The 18,173-nt window shown below is 28.8% G+C and overlaps 1 protein-coding gene across 1 annotated transcript in view; it reads right to left on the bottom strand.

Moving 5' to 3' along the window:
- Positions 1-18,173, bottom strand: part of LOC123305441 (tyrosine-protein phosphatase non-receptor type 13-like) — a 230,337-nt gene that overhangs the window by 91,402 nt on the left and 120,762 nt on the right. The gene's annotated exons all lie outside the window — the stretch shown is intronic.

The following is an 18,173-nucleotide window of genomic DNA, read 5'->3' as shown; positions in this document are numbered from 1 at the left end:
AAAAAAAAACAAATTTTAAATCACAAAGTTGTTTTTGTAACACCACAAGTCTACGCTACTGTAGAAACAAAAAAACGTGTCAGAAGTAATATATAACAAGTGTGAGTTTTTTAGTGTGGTAATAAATACATTATACACATTTTGAACAAGAGTTTCACATTTCCGTTCGTTTGAATTCTCTTCATATATACAGTATATGTCACGAAAATTGTGAACAATTTTTCTAATATGGGTAACAAAATGTCACAATTTGATTGTTTTTTTAAAAACCACTCGAAATACGTCTCATTGCTGAAAGTCAGGTTAGTGAATAAAAAAATGTTATACACATAAATTTTTTAATTTTTTTTCATATTAATATAAAAATTATATGGACATTTTTTGCTGGATTACTGATTTACACTAAAAAATATTACCGTACTTTATGTTCGTCCAATAAAACAACGTCATGCTTTTGTTCAGAAGGTTTTCATTGATATAAACTAAAAATATGAAAATTAAAAAATAAATTAATTTAACCAAAATAGGAAGGTATCTTTAAAAGATTCAAAGCGATCAGAAATCGACAATCAAATATTTATTATTATTTTTTGAAATAGCCTTATTTCTTCATATACATTCAATTTTGATTTTCTCAAATGCTTTTTCTGAAAAAGTTGTTTGGGTGGCCAAAAGCTTTTTGCTAATAAAATTAATTTTTATTTTTTAAGACAAAACTGATTTAAGACCATCTAAAACGATCGCAAACTGGAATTAAAACCAACATTAATTTCATCATAATTATTAATGTATCGAATATTTAGTCTTCTAGTATCAAGAAAGGTGTGTTTTTAGGCAGATTTGGAAACACTAAAAATACTTTGGAAAATTTATGGAGTTTGGGAAAATAATGGAGACAGATTATCACTTGAACAGCAGAAGACAAAGGTCGCGAAAATCAGTTTTTTTATGAATATCTCGTTTCCTTGGCCTTCAATCTTATTAACATTTATTATAAAAGTTGTAGGGCATAAAATTTTCTATAAAATTTGGCTGAAACTTTTTTTGTTACGTTTACCGTTTTTGAAATAGAGTGCAGAAGATGGAGCGCTCAGCTTTTAGGAAACCGTATAATAGACAGGGTCCCAGTCTATTATGCGGTTTTTTATTCCTTAATTTTTTATTAAATACTATTTAAATAATTATTTAATACCTTATATTTATAAATATTGACGCAGCACTGAAGTACGTTAAGCTGAGCGCCCCATCTTCTGCGCCTTCTATTTCCAAAATGTGAACCATTTAACGTACAAAAAAAATTTCACGGAAAATTTGTAGAAAATTGTATCCCCTACAACTTTTATAATAAATGTTAAAATCATGGAAGGAAAGATATTCACAAAAAACTGATTATCACGACCTTTGACCTTGAATAACTAAGGACGCTCATGCGTGATCATGTGTGACTTTTCAGACAACATTTGCACTATCAAAATAAAGGTTTTTAAAAAAATTCAGCTTATTCCGTTAGATTCCGAGGTGAAACACTAAGATGATTGAAGTAAAAGTAAATTTGAGAGCCGAAGATAAATAAAAGTTTATTCACTAAAACAACTGACAACAAAGTTTAAGATAGTACCAGCATGAAATCACTTTTCGACAGATTTGGCCGAATTTTTTTTCTCGGGTTTATAATAGCTTTATTTATGAATTCCTAAAATTTCATAATTTTTGACCGTTTAGATCACGAGATATTTAAAGACAAAGTTCGCGATTTTGAGGTTCATGTCCCATTTAAAGCATGTAAAATGTCCGGTCTCTCCAACTATTTTTTATGATATTATTATATTTTGAAGAAAAAGTAGAAAAAAATGTTTATACAATACAATTCTAAAAAAAAAATTTAGAAATTAATTTTCACTTTCGAGATATTAATTTTGACGTAAATTGATCGAAATTGGGACGTTGGCATAATTATTTCCCATTTTAAACGGTCAAAATTTCTGAAACTTTGGGAATTAATAGTAAGCATTATTAAATTCTTAAATTTAATTTTTCGTTAAATTCTGTCGAAAAAAAAATTGTACCATTGCTTTGACATAGAAACTGCAAATACCATGCTGGAACATCCTTAAAACTTAAGATTCAACACCATAATTGCTTATTTTTTCTTAGCCGAAAATTTGCGCCATGGACCGAAGATTATCGAATGAGAATCTCATTTAGACAGTACTTTAAATTGCAAAATGCAAACTGCTGTTTAGATAGAAATTTAGATATATTTGGAAATTGGTTAGAACATTTTTGAATTCTGTCTCTCAAAAGGGGAAGTGTTTAAGCAAAAAGCCCTAAAGTAGTAGCAATAATTTTTTTTTCGAGAAAATTAAAAAAAAATTTTGTGCTATCCAAGAGTAGAGAACGTAAGAAAGTCAAAGGAATAGTATCGGAAAAGAGATTTTAATGTCACGTTCTTCAGCATTTCTATTACCTTTACAACTATTGCTAAGTAGTAGTTTTTCTTATTAGTATTGTGTACTGTTGTATTTCGATTTTCCAACATATAATTCAGGTACATCAAAGATTGCAATCGATCCCAAGAAAACAGGAAAACTGTAGGATGAATAAGTATGAGAATGAAAACACTTGTATACGGAAGCCTGAATGGCTCACAATCAATTTATGAGAAAGTAGCGCTACACTAGCTTGTTTTTTAAATGTGTACTACCCACAAGTCTAAAACCAACTTTTAAAAAGCCACTAGTTCACTTTCAACAAGTGCACTTGTGATTTGTGGTAATATGGAAACGAACCTTTTTGAAGATGTCAGTCGGTGATGATTATCCTTTAATTAGACACTACCGAAACTGTTTGGAATTATTAATAATTATTTGTCCGGATTTAAAAATAATATGATAATGTTTATAATTGGTCTTATTTAGTAAGTTTAAAATTTTTTTTAGGTTTATTTTAAAAATATAATGCTTTAATTGTTGATGTTTTTCTTTTGCATCTGCACATTTATAATTTCTAACCTTTAAAAGTATTATAAAATGTTTATTATGACGTTATAATTAGAAATCTGCAAATGAAAAAATACCGACATCTTGAAAAAGGTTCGTTTCCATAATACCACAAGTCACAAGTGCACTTGTTGAAAGTGAACTAGTGGCTTTTTAAAAGTTGGTTTTGTACTTGTGGGTAGTACACATTTAAAAAATAAGCTAGTGTAGCGCCACTTTCTCATAAATTGATTGTGAGCCATTCGGGCTTCCGTACTTCTATACATAATATGGATGTATTCTATTTGGTATGTTTTTGATTGTATAGAGTTGATATTACCAAGCAGTAATAAATAACAAATAACACTACCCAGGATATATAAACATATGTCTTACTATATTTTCACTTAATATCATTTGGGATACATTTTTTGTATGTGAATCTCACGTGACAGGAAGGAAAAAATCCTTACTGTATATCATGTTTCATATACATTAATTTACTATTGTTATTTATACATGTAGGTTTTAACGAGTGCAAAAAAATGACAGAGGAAAATGTCAAATATTAAAAGTTACTTCTTAAAATAGGCCATTTTGACAAATAATTTTATTAAGGATTTCAATATGCCAGGCTTTTGCTTGATTTGTTTGCTTAACCCCGAAAATTCTTATTGTATAAGGTCCCTCCGAATTTTAGGTCCACACAGTAAAAATATTACTGGGTCGATGAGGTAAACGCAATTAGGTACTTGGGCTGTTCTTATAATTAGTAAATTTCTTGAGTGAACTATCTCAATATCTTGACTGCTTAAAAACTTAACAAAGAAAATATTTACTCTTAGGTTAAAAACATATTTTCTTGGAACTAGGACTTTTCTAAACACTGTAACAAAAACCTTGTATAAATGTTTTGCTACACAGCTAGAAAAAGTATTCAAAAGATAAAATAAAGTTACGTTCGCCAAATTTGTTCTTATGAATCAGTCATATGAAAATTCCATCTTGTACACCGTTAGAGATAGAATAAAAGATTAAATGTCAAAGTTATTCCTTATAACATTTTTACGTAATTTACCGTAAGGGCGCAAATTGGTACAAAAATTTAGTGTCCATTTTCTCGAAAACTAGAAAAGATAGGAAGTTTGCAGATATTTTTAACTAGTAGTCTTGTGAAACATTCTCAAAACAAACAAAAAATTAGAAAATACTTTGGAAATTTTCAAAATTTATGAATGTATTTTTGAGACGCCTTCACGGATAAACAGGAAAAAATATTTCAAACAAAAGATTATTTTTTTATAAGGAATAACTTTTTATCTAAACTTTTGTTCTATCTCTTACTTTTGTTTACAAGTGGGATCCTTTTTCATTTGAGTGAATCAGCTAGCTTTTTATACACAATTAAATCAGCTAGCTTTTTATTTAATGCATAGTTCTTTTAATTTGTAGAAAACTGATTAAAACCGCTAACTTCCCCTTAAAAGGAGCTTTTGCTAACCCCTGAGAGGTCGCGTTTACATCAAAATTTTTACCCGCCAAGGCGCCAAATTAGCCTCAAGTATTAATCTTCTAAAACATTATCGCAAAACAAAAGAAACATAAAATTAGAAATTTCTTTCGAAAATTTCGAACACCAAATAAATTAAAAAACATAATTGTGTTAGTTTTTTAAACTGTTGTAATTAAAAAATAATAATGCAAGCGCTGACATTTAACACTTTCTATTCAGGGTATTTAAACAATTAACTCAGTCAATTGTTTAAGTGTTGTTAACTACATAAATCAATAGAGGATTAGTTATATAATTTTATTCGAGTGTAAAGGGTATGCTCTGAATTATGTTGAACTGTAACGGATATTGAATTTAGTCTGAGTTGTATTTGTATTAGTAATTTTATGAATAATATATTTCCCAATTAATAATTTTTTCATGACTTATATCAATAATTTACTGTAGGAGATGTAACAACATGTATTATAGTTTGAACGACTTAAATGAATTGTACAGCGTCAGGGCAAAAGGGCACAAGTCATATTTTCTTTTTTACCATTATTTGCCCTGTCACATATTCTTTGCGTGCAGCAAAATGGTATAATAAAGTCTGTATACAAAATGGAAATAAAAAGATATGTTAGTTACAAGTGTTCATTCAATTACCTACGTTAAAACAAATCAGAGTTTTCGACCATCTTTTTCTTCCCTACCTATTTCACCATATTTATTACTATAATGATTCAAAGAGGTAACTTTGTTGCCGCCGCTGTCACAAAATATAGTTGATTGTCGTTGCTAAATCGGATAATACAATAATTACAGTCAAATTTTTTTTTATGATTTTGATAAATTGTCATTTTTAGTGGTTTTAGAATATTTCTTTTAATGTCTTTTATCCCTTTATATCTTTTTTCTGGTTTTTTTTTAGGTAAAAAATATAAATAATTTCAGTAAAATTATGGGCACCACATGTCTTATTACACTTTATTTCATCGATAGTTACACTGATTTTTAAAAAGCTTGAATATTAACTTTATATGAGTCTCAAAACCACAGATTATAATTTTTAATTTAAAACAAATGTGTAACTCCCTGAGAAATTTTTACTATTTTTAGTTCTAAGCAGGTGCCTCACTTCGGATGGTTCTACGTTAGACTCAAAGATTGGGGCGTCTATTAGTTTGGAGAATAATTTACCTATTTCAATGGTTGTTGGGGAAACAATATTTTATATATATTAAAAAAACTAAAAAATATGACATTCCAATTTTGCGTTAAAATTCGTTAAGTTTCTTCGTGTATATTTTCAATTGATTGCGTTTATTATCTTTTTTGGACCCATTTGTGTAGTGACTTTATTTAAGTGATTAAGCCGTTTTCATGGTGTTATTAACTATTTAGTGTAATTTAGTTTAGGTCGTTTTAGGTGTGTTTATAAATAAATATATGTTATGATTTTTTTATAGTATGTATGTGTTTATTTTAGTGTTTAGGTCTTATAAATCGTGTTGATTAATTTTAGGTAGTGTTTATTTGTGATTATTATTGACTATTAACGAACTTAAATGGTTAGACATTGTATCTATTTTGTTTCAAATATTGCAATAAATTAATATTTTATTTTATTTTACTGGTTATTTTATTTAAAAACTTCAATTTATTTTATTAGAAGACAAATAAGTACAAAAAAATTTAAAAAATGATTAACTAAATAGAAATAATTCAAATAATACCTAATTCCCGCTATTTAAAAAAAAAAAGTTCACTCTAAGTGCCTTACTCCAGGGGGATTTTTGAACAACATTTCATGTTCCGTAGAGTTGCCTATCTATTTATGTAATAAATATTAATCTGTGCTCAAAACTCTAAAACTGAATATTTTAACAACTTTTAGCCGCAGGCGATCGTAGTAGCGCCATAATTTGCCAAATACCAAGGTTATCTCACATTCATGATCCAGCTGAAGAGTTAATGCTTCAAAATCTTTGAACTTAGCGCAGGTAACGGGTCATCTACTATGATTTAAATAAATAAAAATATTAATGTATAAATATAGTTATAAAATTATACACAAATATGGTTCCAGTTATTATCATCTGCTGAATTGTTTGATAAAGATAAATTTTCAATATATTCAATATATTGAAAAAGTCACATCAGGTTCAGTTATATTGATATGAAGCAAAAGTTTCAAACTAAATTCGTTGGTGCATGTACTTGAACCGTGTTAAACTTTATACGTTGTGACATTTATAACTATGGGATGGCAACATACCACAAATAACTTACACAAGGCTTTATTATTCAATTTAAATACGGATAAAAAACTTGATATTGTTTCTAGTGGTAAAAAAGCTTAAAAAGATTAAACTTTCTAGAAATTTTTTTGTTTTAAAAACAGAGCTGGAAAGTGTTGTTTAAGACTATAATGATTATTAGTAAATACAGAATTTAATATGTTGAGTTAATAAAAATATATTAGTAGTAACCTTGTCGTTTGGAAGTACGGAGTAGTCTGCATCAAATCCGGTAGTTCTGATTTTTCGCAGACTTGTTTATGATGTTTGTCTAATAAAGTATCCAAGTTTGTGATCTCGAGCGCTGAACGCAACTTTGTCAAAAATCGAAATCATAAAATCATCTAACTAGTCCGTTCCCGGTTGTCCATCTGTTTGTCTGACAACACGATAACTCAAAAACGAATATGAGCAACATAGGTCAATTATGTCTTGGATCCGTAGGACCCATCTTGTAAATCGTTGGAGAGAAAAAAAAGTTTAAATGTAAAAAATGTTTCTTATAAAAAACTTAACAACTTTAGTTTGAAACACTTTTTCGTAAACGTCACTGTTAATTCGTGAGGGCGCCAATTAGGACAAAACTTTGGTGTCCATTTTCTCCAAAACTATAAATGACAGAGAGTTGAAAAAACGACACAAAATTCTAGAAAATACTTTCGAAAATTTTCGAAAATCACATAATAATTGTGTTGGTTTTTTAAACTCCTCTTCTAATTCACCTCTTTCTATCGGTAATTCACTTTTATCTTAATTGTGAATACAAATTCTTTTTATTAAGATAATAAAAAAAACCTTTCATCAAAATATATTTTTATTGTAATTCTAGCTTAATCTACGAAAACCGATTTAAAAAAATAATAATTTTTTTTTAATCTCAAGAAGGTTTAGTGAGATTATTTAAACAAGTTTTTAGCTAACATGTATTATAGATTACATGTAAAAAGTTCGGTTTTTTAATAATTAATTACACAAAAACCTTTCGTCAGATTTTTTTCAAAAAATTATTTTTTACGTATGGGTAAACAATTAATATCAAAAATTCATATTTTTATCTAGACATTGCCTCAGTGTCCGATCACCTTAAAATTGATGAGTCTACGAATAATAAACAGACACTGCTCTAAAAACAAATTAATTTGAAACTCTTTTCAATAAAGTGAAAAATTTATAAAATGTTTTTCATTAACTTAAATAAATAAATTTATCACTCACAAAAAAAATTATAAAACGTTTTAAAATGAATAAAAACAACTCATTGTTTTAAAATAATTAAAGTAATAGTCATTAAAATTATTAAGATTTTTTTTTTTTTTAAAAAGCATGAATAATGCTCAATGAAAAGTTTTTATTCTGTTTTTCCTAAAGTAATTATTGTAATAATGCAAATTGTCGTCACCACAAGAAAAGTTTTTCCTCAAGATAATAAATTATGAAATTAATCTTTATTATTATTATGTAGAAATAGTTGACAAATAGTGGAATCTTACAATTGGAAAATTCAAAAGGACATATTGGCTCAGGTAACTAAACATGTTATGCTAAGAATTTCTTGATATTAATGGTAGATCAATACTTGATATTGAAGTGTTCGTTTCATTAGTTGGTCTTCTTTTTGAAACCATCATTTTTCTCAGAATTGAACTTTAATAACAAACCTGCAAATTTGGAGAATGGAGAGGATGAAAGCAGAACCAATTCGAACTGTAGATATGTATATTATGGAATGAATACGAAATATATATCCTAGATTCTTGTTTTTCATAACATTTTTCTGTTATGTCTATATCTAGCAAAATCATAGTTTTTGTACAATTTTCATGTATTATCTGTGTGAGAATTCGCCCGTCATTTAAATATTTATTATTAATTGAAATAAACTTTTTGTAGCACGGAACTATAAACCGAATGTTTCATTATCAAAAATAAAATAAATATTAATTGTATTTACGACAAATATCGTCCAATTAGCCAATAAAATAAATACAAATCGGTTGATAACAATTTTATTGCTATTTAGGCAATAAAATAAAAACAAATCGATCAAAAACAACAAGAATGAATATTAATAAAAGCGCTGTCCATCAAGCTAGCAGAATACAAACCATTTGCGAATTTTAAATTAAATTTACAGCCTTTCTATATTACAAAATGCTTTTGAATTTCCAAAACGGACGTTTTTCAATTCAATAAGTTTTTTAATCGCTAAGTTTTCAAAAATTTAAAAGATAGCCATTACAAATAAAATAAATAATTTAAAAAAATCAAAATCTCGACTACGTTAAATGAAAATTTAAAAAGAAAGAAACAAGTCCAGTATAGTGAACATAGCGACTTTTACAGTCAGGCCCCATTAATATCTAAACCGGCTCCAATCTTTCAAGAAAGTCGTCTGTTAAAATCGGCAAGTATACTACTGGACTTGTTTCTTTTTTTTCAGATTTTAGACAAGGTAGGGGTGCCATTTGAAATTTCAACGTTGGGGTAGCTGAGGGTCAAGGGTTGATACCTAAAATTATCTAGGTACCAAGAGTTATTAAGGGTGAAAAGCAAATGATGTGTGTGAAAAACAAATTTTTCGTACATAGCTTGTTGCTTGATAACTTAAGGCTTTGTTAACTTGATAGACCTAAAAAAATAATTTTATAAAAAAATATATATTTATAAAAAAAAAATAATTGTATCCGGTAACAAGTACCTATTTAGTTTGACGGATACGTGTCAAGTGGTATCGTTTATCTATTTAGTTTGTATATTGGCATGATGAAAAATGTACATGTTAGATTGCTGTAATTTTTCCATACAATGCTTTATTTTTATCATTACGAGATCATAGTGATGAAATAATTTGGTTAAGTCCCGCAAAGTAGGATTTCGTATCATCGTACAAGATATAACTATGTATTTTTTATTAAATATACTTCAAAGAAAAAAAGTAGGCAGGTACGGAGCCCTACGAGTAAAGAAACCCCAAGCTCGCACTTGACCGGTACAATACGTACTTTTTATTATGTATTTGATCGCCCACACTGGATGGTTTTTTTTATTCCAAGAAATTTTTTATTCAAATAAGCCATTAAGACAAAAAAAAACTTTCATTGTTTTAATAATACAAAAACTATTATTGCTATGTCCAGTGCGAAGTCTCAGTGATAGGGTCCCATGGGTTGTCTACCAGTAAGGAACCTCAAACATACTAAGTCAAATTAAAATCGAGTCCTCCCAAAAAAATATAGATCTACAGCTCGAAATAAACGAATATGAAAACGTCGTTTTAAACAGGCATTTTGTTTCTTAAATCGGTAGACTTCGAGGAAAAAGTGTGCCTCACCTGGTTATCAGATGGGTGAAGATCGGCCTTATACCATCTCTTAGACCATTATATTTTCAACAACTTATACGAAACATTGACGAAAAGTAAGAAAATTGTTTCAATATTTGACTTTGTTTTCGGAAATACCATAGATGGAAAATTTTTTTTTCACTTTGGTACTTTGAAAATTTATAATCATTAGAGAGTAAGCGGTCGTCCTCGTACCAGGTGGAAGGATGAGCTGGTGAGATATGTGGGAGGGTCATGGTTGCGAAAGGCTCAAGGTAGAATGGAGTGGGAGTTGTTGAAAGAAGCCTTTGCCCAATAGCTATAGGGTTGTAGGGCTATTATTATTATTACTTCGAAAATTAACCCGGATAAAAAAAGAATTCTTTTCGTTTAAATTAATCAAATTATAACAAAGTTTTTCATCAAAGTTGAAAATAAAAATTTCAATCATTAATCTAACCTGCTCGTACTTTCTTAACTAATAAACATTTAAACACATTTAAGTTATATATAACAAATCATAGGCTAGTTTTTAAACCTTTCCTTACGTCATGAGTTTTTGAAATATGTGAAATTTTTTCGTGTATAATCATGTATTTTGTCTTCTATTGTGTGTATTACATCATCAAACCAATCTCAACTCACTTCCTTGAACTGCTGAACCCATAGTAAAGCAGCTTATTGTAAAACTGAAGGTACGTAATGGACAAAAGTACAAAATACCGGACAAAAGTACAAAGTAAAAAATTCCTAGCGTTGTTGCAAACGGGTTAGTCGGATGGGTCACTACCTCTCTTACTACTAGTGCTAATAAGCAAATACGAAATAAAACATAAATTCTGGCATAAGTTTGAACACTGACACAATTTACATAACCTTTCCGCATTTACTTTTTATACCATGTATATATGAAATATACATAGTATATTAAGTTTAGTCCAAAGTTTGTAACGCCTAAAAATATTGATGCTATGAAAAAAATTTTGGTATAGGTGTTCATAGAATCACCTAATTAGTCCATTTCCGGTTGTCTGTCCGTCTGTCTGTCAACACGATAACTCAAAACCGAAAAGAGATATCAAGATGAAATTTTTATAGCGTACTCAGGACGTAAAAAGTGAGGTCGAGTTCGTAAATGAGCAATATGGGTCAATTAGGTCTTGGGTCCGTAGGACCCATCTTGTAAACCGTTAGAGATAGAACAAAAGTTTGAATGTAAAAAATGTTCTTTATAAAAAAATTAACACCTTTTGTTTGAAACATTTTTTCGTACACATCACTGTTTACCCACGAGGGCGCTTATAAGGTGCAAATTTTATAGTATGCATTAATATGGGAATACCAGTGTTACGTGACGTCAAAAAACAAACGATTACTTCATCAACACTGTCTATACATGATATTTCAACAATTAACTCAGTTCAAATCTGAAATTACAAATGACTTTTCTATCATTCATTCTACATTCATTCAAATACAACCTCCCATGCGCATAATGATTAAGTTGGGTGAACCACATCCTCTTTTGTACTGAAGTGTTATACTGGAATTCGAATAACTTTTGCTCGAAATTTCATCATATAGCGCGTAATTCGACCATAAACTACCTAACTATAAAGTCAGTTTGAGTTTTAAACATGAGTATATTTGTAAATATCAACGTCAAAGTATCAATTAGTTAATACTTTGATGAGTGATGTATGATGTTACTATAGTAAAATAATTAATAATTAATGTAGGATTTATATACAGTTGTTTTTAGTAAACCTAATGAAATATTTAAATCGGCTTATTATAAAAGTTTAATTATTCCATTGAATTATATATAATGATTTTTCATTAATGTAAAATGTGACAAATTTAGATAAAATAAGTATTCTGTGAACAAAAACTGAACAGATGCTGTTATTTTCGAATAATCACCATTTAAAACCCTATCCAAAGTTTGACAAAATTGGATAACCCGGATTTACCATGCAGGCAGAGTAGAAACGTGCACAAATTTTGGCGTAAACTTTGAAAACTTGTTTATTGACATATATCATATACATTATGATTATAGCGCTACTGATAATAAAATAAAATATTTTCTCTTAGAAAGGTGCATCTTATTGATTGAAAACCTTCTCGCACAAACTTATTCCTCCATGAAGAAATTTTGAAGGAAGGGGCGGAAATTTTCTCAACTGGTAAGGGGCGGTAAATTTCAAAATCCAGGCAGGATCGCTTGTCTCTCTCATTTTATTCTCTCCGTACCCGACTGTCATGGATTGGGTCATGTTTTTTGCGCCTATCTTGTATGTATGTATGTATATTTCTTAAACTAAAAGTAAACTTATCGAATAGAGTATCAAAATAAAGGAAATTAAAAGGGGATTAGAAATAATAAAGAGGTTTAAAAAGTTTTAATATAGTATAATAAGAGGATTTAACGCAGTCGATTCTTTTTTCCGTTGTCGGCAAAAAAATTCCGTTTAACAAAAATGACGAACTATTCCTTCGTTGAAGGTGTATGAACTAAAGGTGTTTCACTTAGGATGTTATTTTTAATTAATAATTAATTATTAATAACATCTTAATTATCAAAAGTTTTGATAAAATTTTAACCCATTTCCACAATTAAATTCAATAAATTACAAGATCTAGGCGATCAATAACGTCTGCTCTACCAGAGAAAATAATCGATATGTTTCGTCTTCGTGAACAGGAATGATTTTAAATACCACGTCATAAAAAAAAAAACTTTTAACAAAAAGAAAACAGATTTCAAAAGAAAAACTTTTCCAAAACAAAATAAAATGCATTAAAAAGTAAAAGAAATAACGATAATATAATGTAGTTAAAATTATTGTTATTTTTGGAATCGGTGTCAGCCAAGGAAACAACTCGGACAGATCAGTTTGTTAAAATTTTTTTTTTATTTTCTTATTTTTAGTGAATCTGAAGTACAATAACTAATTTGTCACTTCAAAAAATCATCAAAATCGGTTGGCGTGATATTGAGTTATTCGTCCTCTTGTCGTCCATACTAAATGACTAAAAGACTTGGTTTTCTCATGGATGCCGTTGTCAGAACTGGATCAAAATGAAATAGGACCACACGGGAAGTATCAGCTTTCAAATAGATAAAGAATCATCAAAATCGGTTCACCTAGTCGAAAGTTCTGTGGTAACACACAAAAAATACAGTCGAATTGATAACATCCTCCTTTTTTGTTTGAAGTCGGTTAAAAATGCAACAACGAAAAGAAAACATTCTTTATTTATCAAAAATCGAGATTCTTATTACTGTATCGTCTCGATTTCTTAGGATCTCGTGGCATCAAATATAATTTTTTTTTTTTTTTTTTTAATAATTTTCAACAAATTTGCTTTTGTGAATGTTATTGTTTTTTTGAATGTTATTCCAAGATTGAAAAGTTACAGGCATCAATTATATATGACATTATTCATTGTCGATGTTATATATATATATATAAATGATTTATTAACTTTTATTTTAAAATCTGATTAGGAAGTAATTTTTTTGTGTAAATGAAAAATCCATATAAATACCTAAAGTTGATTATAAACGAAAAGCGCGTTGCTAATTTATTTTTAATTTAATAATAAAACTGTTTTCAAATCACTGTAGAAAGTGTAGTCAACATGACACATTTTCATTTTAAATTTCGCGTGGTAATTACTACAAAACAAAAATATTACGTTTTTAACATGATTTTGTGGTAGATGTTGATAATGTCATTTTTTTGATTCTGTAAATATTTTTTGACGTCTGGCGGCAAATGTTTCTTTGAATTTGTAGTGCCCAAATTTGCCTTTGGTATAGCTCTGTTCATTTTTAACCCGCGCATTAAAAAAAAGGGGTGTTATAAGTTTGACCGCTATGTGTGTGTGGTCTGTCTGTGGTATCATAGCGCTTAAACGGGTGGGTTCCATTAGAAAAATAATTTAACGGAGAGTAACCTATGTTGTAAGTGCGAAATTAGTGTTCCGTACCCGAAAAAATTAAAAAATGGTCGATGATCTTCAAAATCGATTCAGTTTGGAAATGGCATGACATATAATTTGAACATATAAATAATTAATATGGAAATGAATGGTCAAATAAACCTAGGTCCATTCATTTCGAAAAGTGAAAAGGTTAAATAATTAAACAATAATTCAAAGGAACAAAATCAACTCAAATATTTCAATTTCAATTAAAATATTTCCAAAACTTTGTCCCAAAAAATGATAGCTCTCTAAGTATCCTTTTCATCTCATCTGATGTCCTTGACCATCACTTTGATATTGATTTAAGAAGGAGTGTTTTAAGTTTAAAGTGTTTATCTCTGCGTCTGTGTGTTTGTCAGTGGTCTCGTTGCCCCTAAACGGTCGAACTGACTCGATTGAGAACGTTTTATAGCTAAGTTTCCAAAATTCGGCTTAGAAGGAATGAATCGCTTTGTCGGGGATTTTTTAAATTTTGTGGATTTCACTTGTTATTATAGATAAGTTTACAACCTCCATCAAAACATATTTTTAACCCAATTTAAACAAATTGCATGGGTTTTAACTAAACAGCTGGGAAAATATTTTTTATAAGCTAATAGTGCTTGGCGTATTTCGCAAAAAGTACTAGCTTATAAAATTAGTATATTGTGGTCAATTATGAAGTTTTAAGAAAAAATTAGACTTGCAGAATTTGTCAGCTGGAGTAATTTATGAAAAACTAAGTTATTGGGAAAACTAGATGAATGCAACTTCTTTAAAATTAAACTATATGGATGGTATATGGATATATGGATACTTACGAACATTACGCAGAATGAATGGTTAGTCCTAATGTGGTGCGTTCATCCGTATACTATTTCACCGTTTTTATCCGATTCTCATTTCTTTTTAAGCTATATGTATGTATTTCAATTAAAAACAAATGAAAATCGGATTAAATTAAATGTTTTGTTGTTCTGATAATGTATAACCATATTCGGATAGTGACTTTACGTTCATTTTCAAGTTTGTACCATATAGTAAAACGTTTCAAATTACATAGAATTAACATAGAAATTTTATTCACAAGTTCCCTCTTTTCTCTGCATTTCTGACGAAAATTTTTTCCCTATTTGGCATACATTTTTGATTTTAATCAACGTATTTTCTTTATGTTGTTCAAAACTTTTTTAACAGAACATTCAATTTTGCCTACTAGTTCACGCGATTTATTTGCTTTGCATTTCATTCTAAATTAAATTAAAAATAAGAAGATTATTTACTTATTTGGCACCAATTGTGCACGGATTGTACACAACGTCAGATGAGAGATGTCTTGCATCACAATTATATAACTGTCTAAGAGAAGGTATAAGGTCGATTTTTCTCACATCTGATAACCAGATTTTTTATGAAATTTTTTTGATATATTAACGCCTATCATAGTTTTTCTATCGAAAAGTGTTCATGGCTATCTTTAATTAAATTAATTTGAATCAAGTTTTTCTATGAACATTTGTCGCAGGTAAGCCTATACCATTATTTTCGTAGTTAAATTATTTTTCTTCTGATAACTTTTTCGATTGGTTCGATTGGTTAACAGAACGGTGTCCCTTTACTGGCTTAACTGTTCTTATGGTATGAACAGATCTACACCGATCTGTTAACCAATCGCATTTGGTACCAGAAGAAAGATAATTTAATTACGAAAATAATGGTATAAATTTGCATGTAAAAAACCGTTCATGGAAAAAATTGAATGAAATTAATATAATTCAAAAAAACCATGAACACTTTTCGATAGAAAACTATGAAAGGAGTGTTTAAAAATCAATAAAATTTCATAAAAAATATGTCTCATTTGGTTATCGGATGGGTGAAGATCGACCTAATATCGTCTCTTGTACTATAACATCAATTCGAGCTCCGTAATATTATTTTGGATAAAATAAAAATTCGAATTAATTAAAGAATATTTTTACGTTGCTTGTAGAAGCGAATTCAATGTCGCTAGCGGAAATATTCAAACTTCTCTATCGTACAAAACGCAAAGTTCAAAGCAGAGTGGAGATTGGTTAAGAATGACCCATCGCAAGGTCTTCTGTAATTTTAAAATATAATTTTAATCTTATCGATACATATAATCCATAAAAACCGTATACCGTGAGCTTCATGATTCAATCAATTCTTTGATTAAAATGCGATGATTGGAAGGTTTCTATAATTTATTTTGTTAAACTTAAATTTTACAATCTTGTAACTCATCTCATTCAGAAAAATATTTTTTATTAACTCAGGTGTTTCCTTCAATTTTATGAAAAATTATTTGTTTAAATAATTACTTCAGATAGTTTTTATTTAAACAATACTTGTTTATCAAACTATATTCTATTATTTCATTACAGGAAGCTTGAAAAATTACATAAGGTCGTTCCAGTTCCAAAGTCCTCCAGCTTCAAATAATGGTAGTTAAGGTTACAAATATTTCAGATATATCTTTTAAAATTTCCCACCGTTTTTAACATGTTTTTATTAACTTCCCCATGAGCTAGAGACTTGAAATTTGGAATTTTGGAGTGGATGACATTACATTCACATAACCCTAAAAAACAGAAAAAAAATTTTTAATGTACTATATTTTTATAACGGGTTGAAAAGTATAAAATAACAAATAGTTATTAAAATACTTGCAAGATTGGAAACGAAAAACATGGGGCGGATGCAAAACATAACTATAAAGAGTGTAGTGTTTGCTGCATGCGCCCAATGTTTTTCGTTTCCAATATTACAAGTATTTTAATAGCGATTTATTATTTTATACTTTTAAGTCAGTTATAGAAACATGGAAAATTAAAAATTTTTTTTATTTTTATTTTTTTATTCAAAATTTATTAAGGATGTATGAGCACGGTGGTGGGGGCACAAATTTAAAAAATATATATTTTCAATTTTGATGATAAATTATATTATAACTCAACGATATAAGACGAAAAGTAAGAATAAAATTTGTCGATATCTTACGTAATTTTTAAAATATCGAAAATTTTGTTTAGTTATTCAGCTTTCGATATTTCGAAAACCAAGGCACATAACTAAAAATTTTATGAAAGGAGGAAAGATTTATCCCTTATATGAAAGGATACACTTGCTTTCTTTTTTTTTCTATGCCATTGCTAATATGCTTACTTTTTATTAAAAAGTTTTTTTAAAATTTGTTTTCATCCATTTCAAGTGAAAATTAACAAAAACTTTCAAAATATGTCGTTTTTCGAGATTCTTTCATGAGAGCCAATGTATTTTATATCGATTTTCAATGTTTTCTCACAATATTTTTAGCTAAAAATTGATTCCTTCGCGTCGACTTCAAAACGTAATTCCTCACAAGGAAATTATTGATTTGAGTCGATACTTTATTAAAACCTTATACATTTTTTGTCGGTTTTTTTTTTTTTTTTTGCACAAAATTTTTATTTTTAATTTTTAGCTTAAGATGTGGTTAGCGTCGGCTTCAAGACATAATTGTTCATAAGGAAATTATTATAGTATAGGTGTTAATAAAATCACCTAATTAGTCTATTTCCGGTTGTCTGTCTGTCTGTCGTCTGTCTGTCCCTCTGTCATGACGATTACCCAAAAACGAAAAGAGATATCTAGCTGAAATTTTTATAGCGTGCTGAGGACGTAAAAAGTGAGGTCAAGTTCGTAAATGAGCACTATTGGTCAATGGGGCATTGGGTCCGTATGACCCATCTTGTAAACCGTTAGAGGTAGAACAAAAGTTGTATATAGAACATGTAAAAAATGTTCCTTATAAAAAATAAACAACTTTTGTTTGAAACATTTTTTTGTAAACGTCACTGTTTACCCGTGAGAGCGCAAATTGTATAGTATTATATGGGTATATCAACACTAATCAACACTGTCTATACATGGTATTTCAACAACTAACTCAGTCAATTGTTTGTTTTCACTTGTTTAGATTAATAATTTTGCATAAACTAATAATTGAAGAAAACACCTGAACAAGCACTTTTACTTTTTTTGTATGACAAGCGTGAGTAAACAATTTTTCATCTATATAAATGAACAAAAAAACTAGGAAA

The sequence above is a fragment of the Chrysoperla carnea genome, chromosome 1 (assembly GCF_905475395.1).
Source record: "Chrysoperla carnea chromosome 1, inChrCarn1.1, whole genome shotgun sequence".
NCBI lineage: Eukaryota > Metazoa > Arthropoda > Insecta > Neuroptera > Chrysopidae > Chrysoperla > Chrysoperla carnea.
The sequence above is the reverse complement of the archived record's forward strand: the minus strand, read 5'-3'. Positions and strand labels throughout refer to the sequence as shown.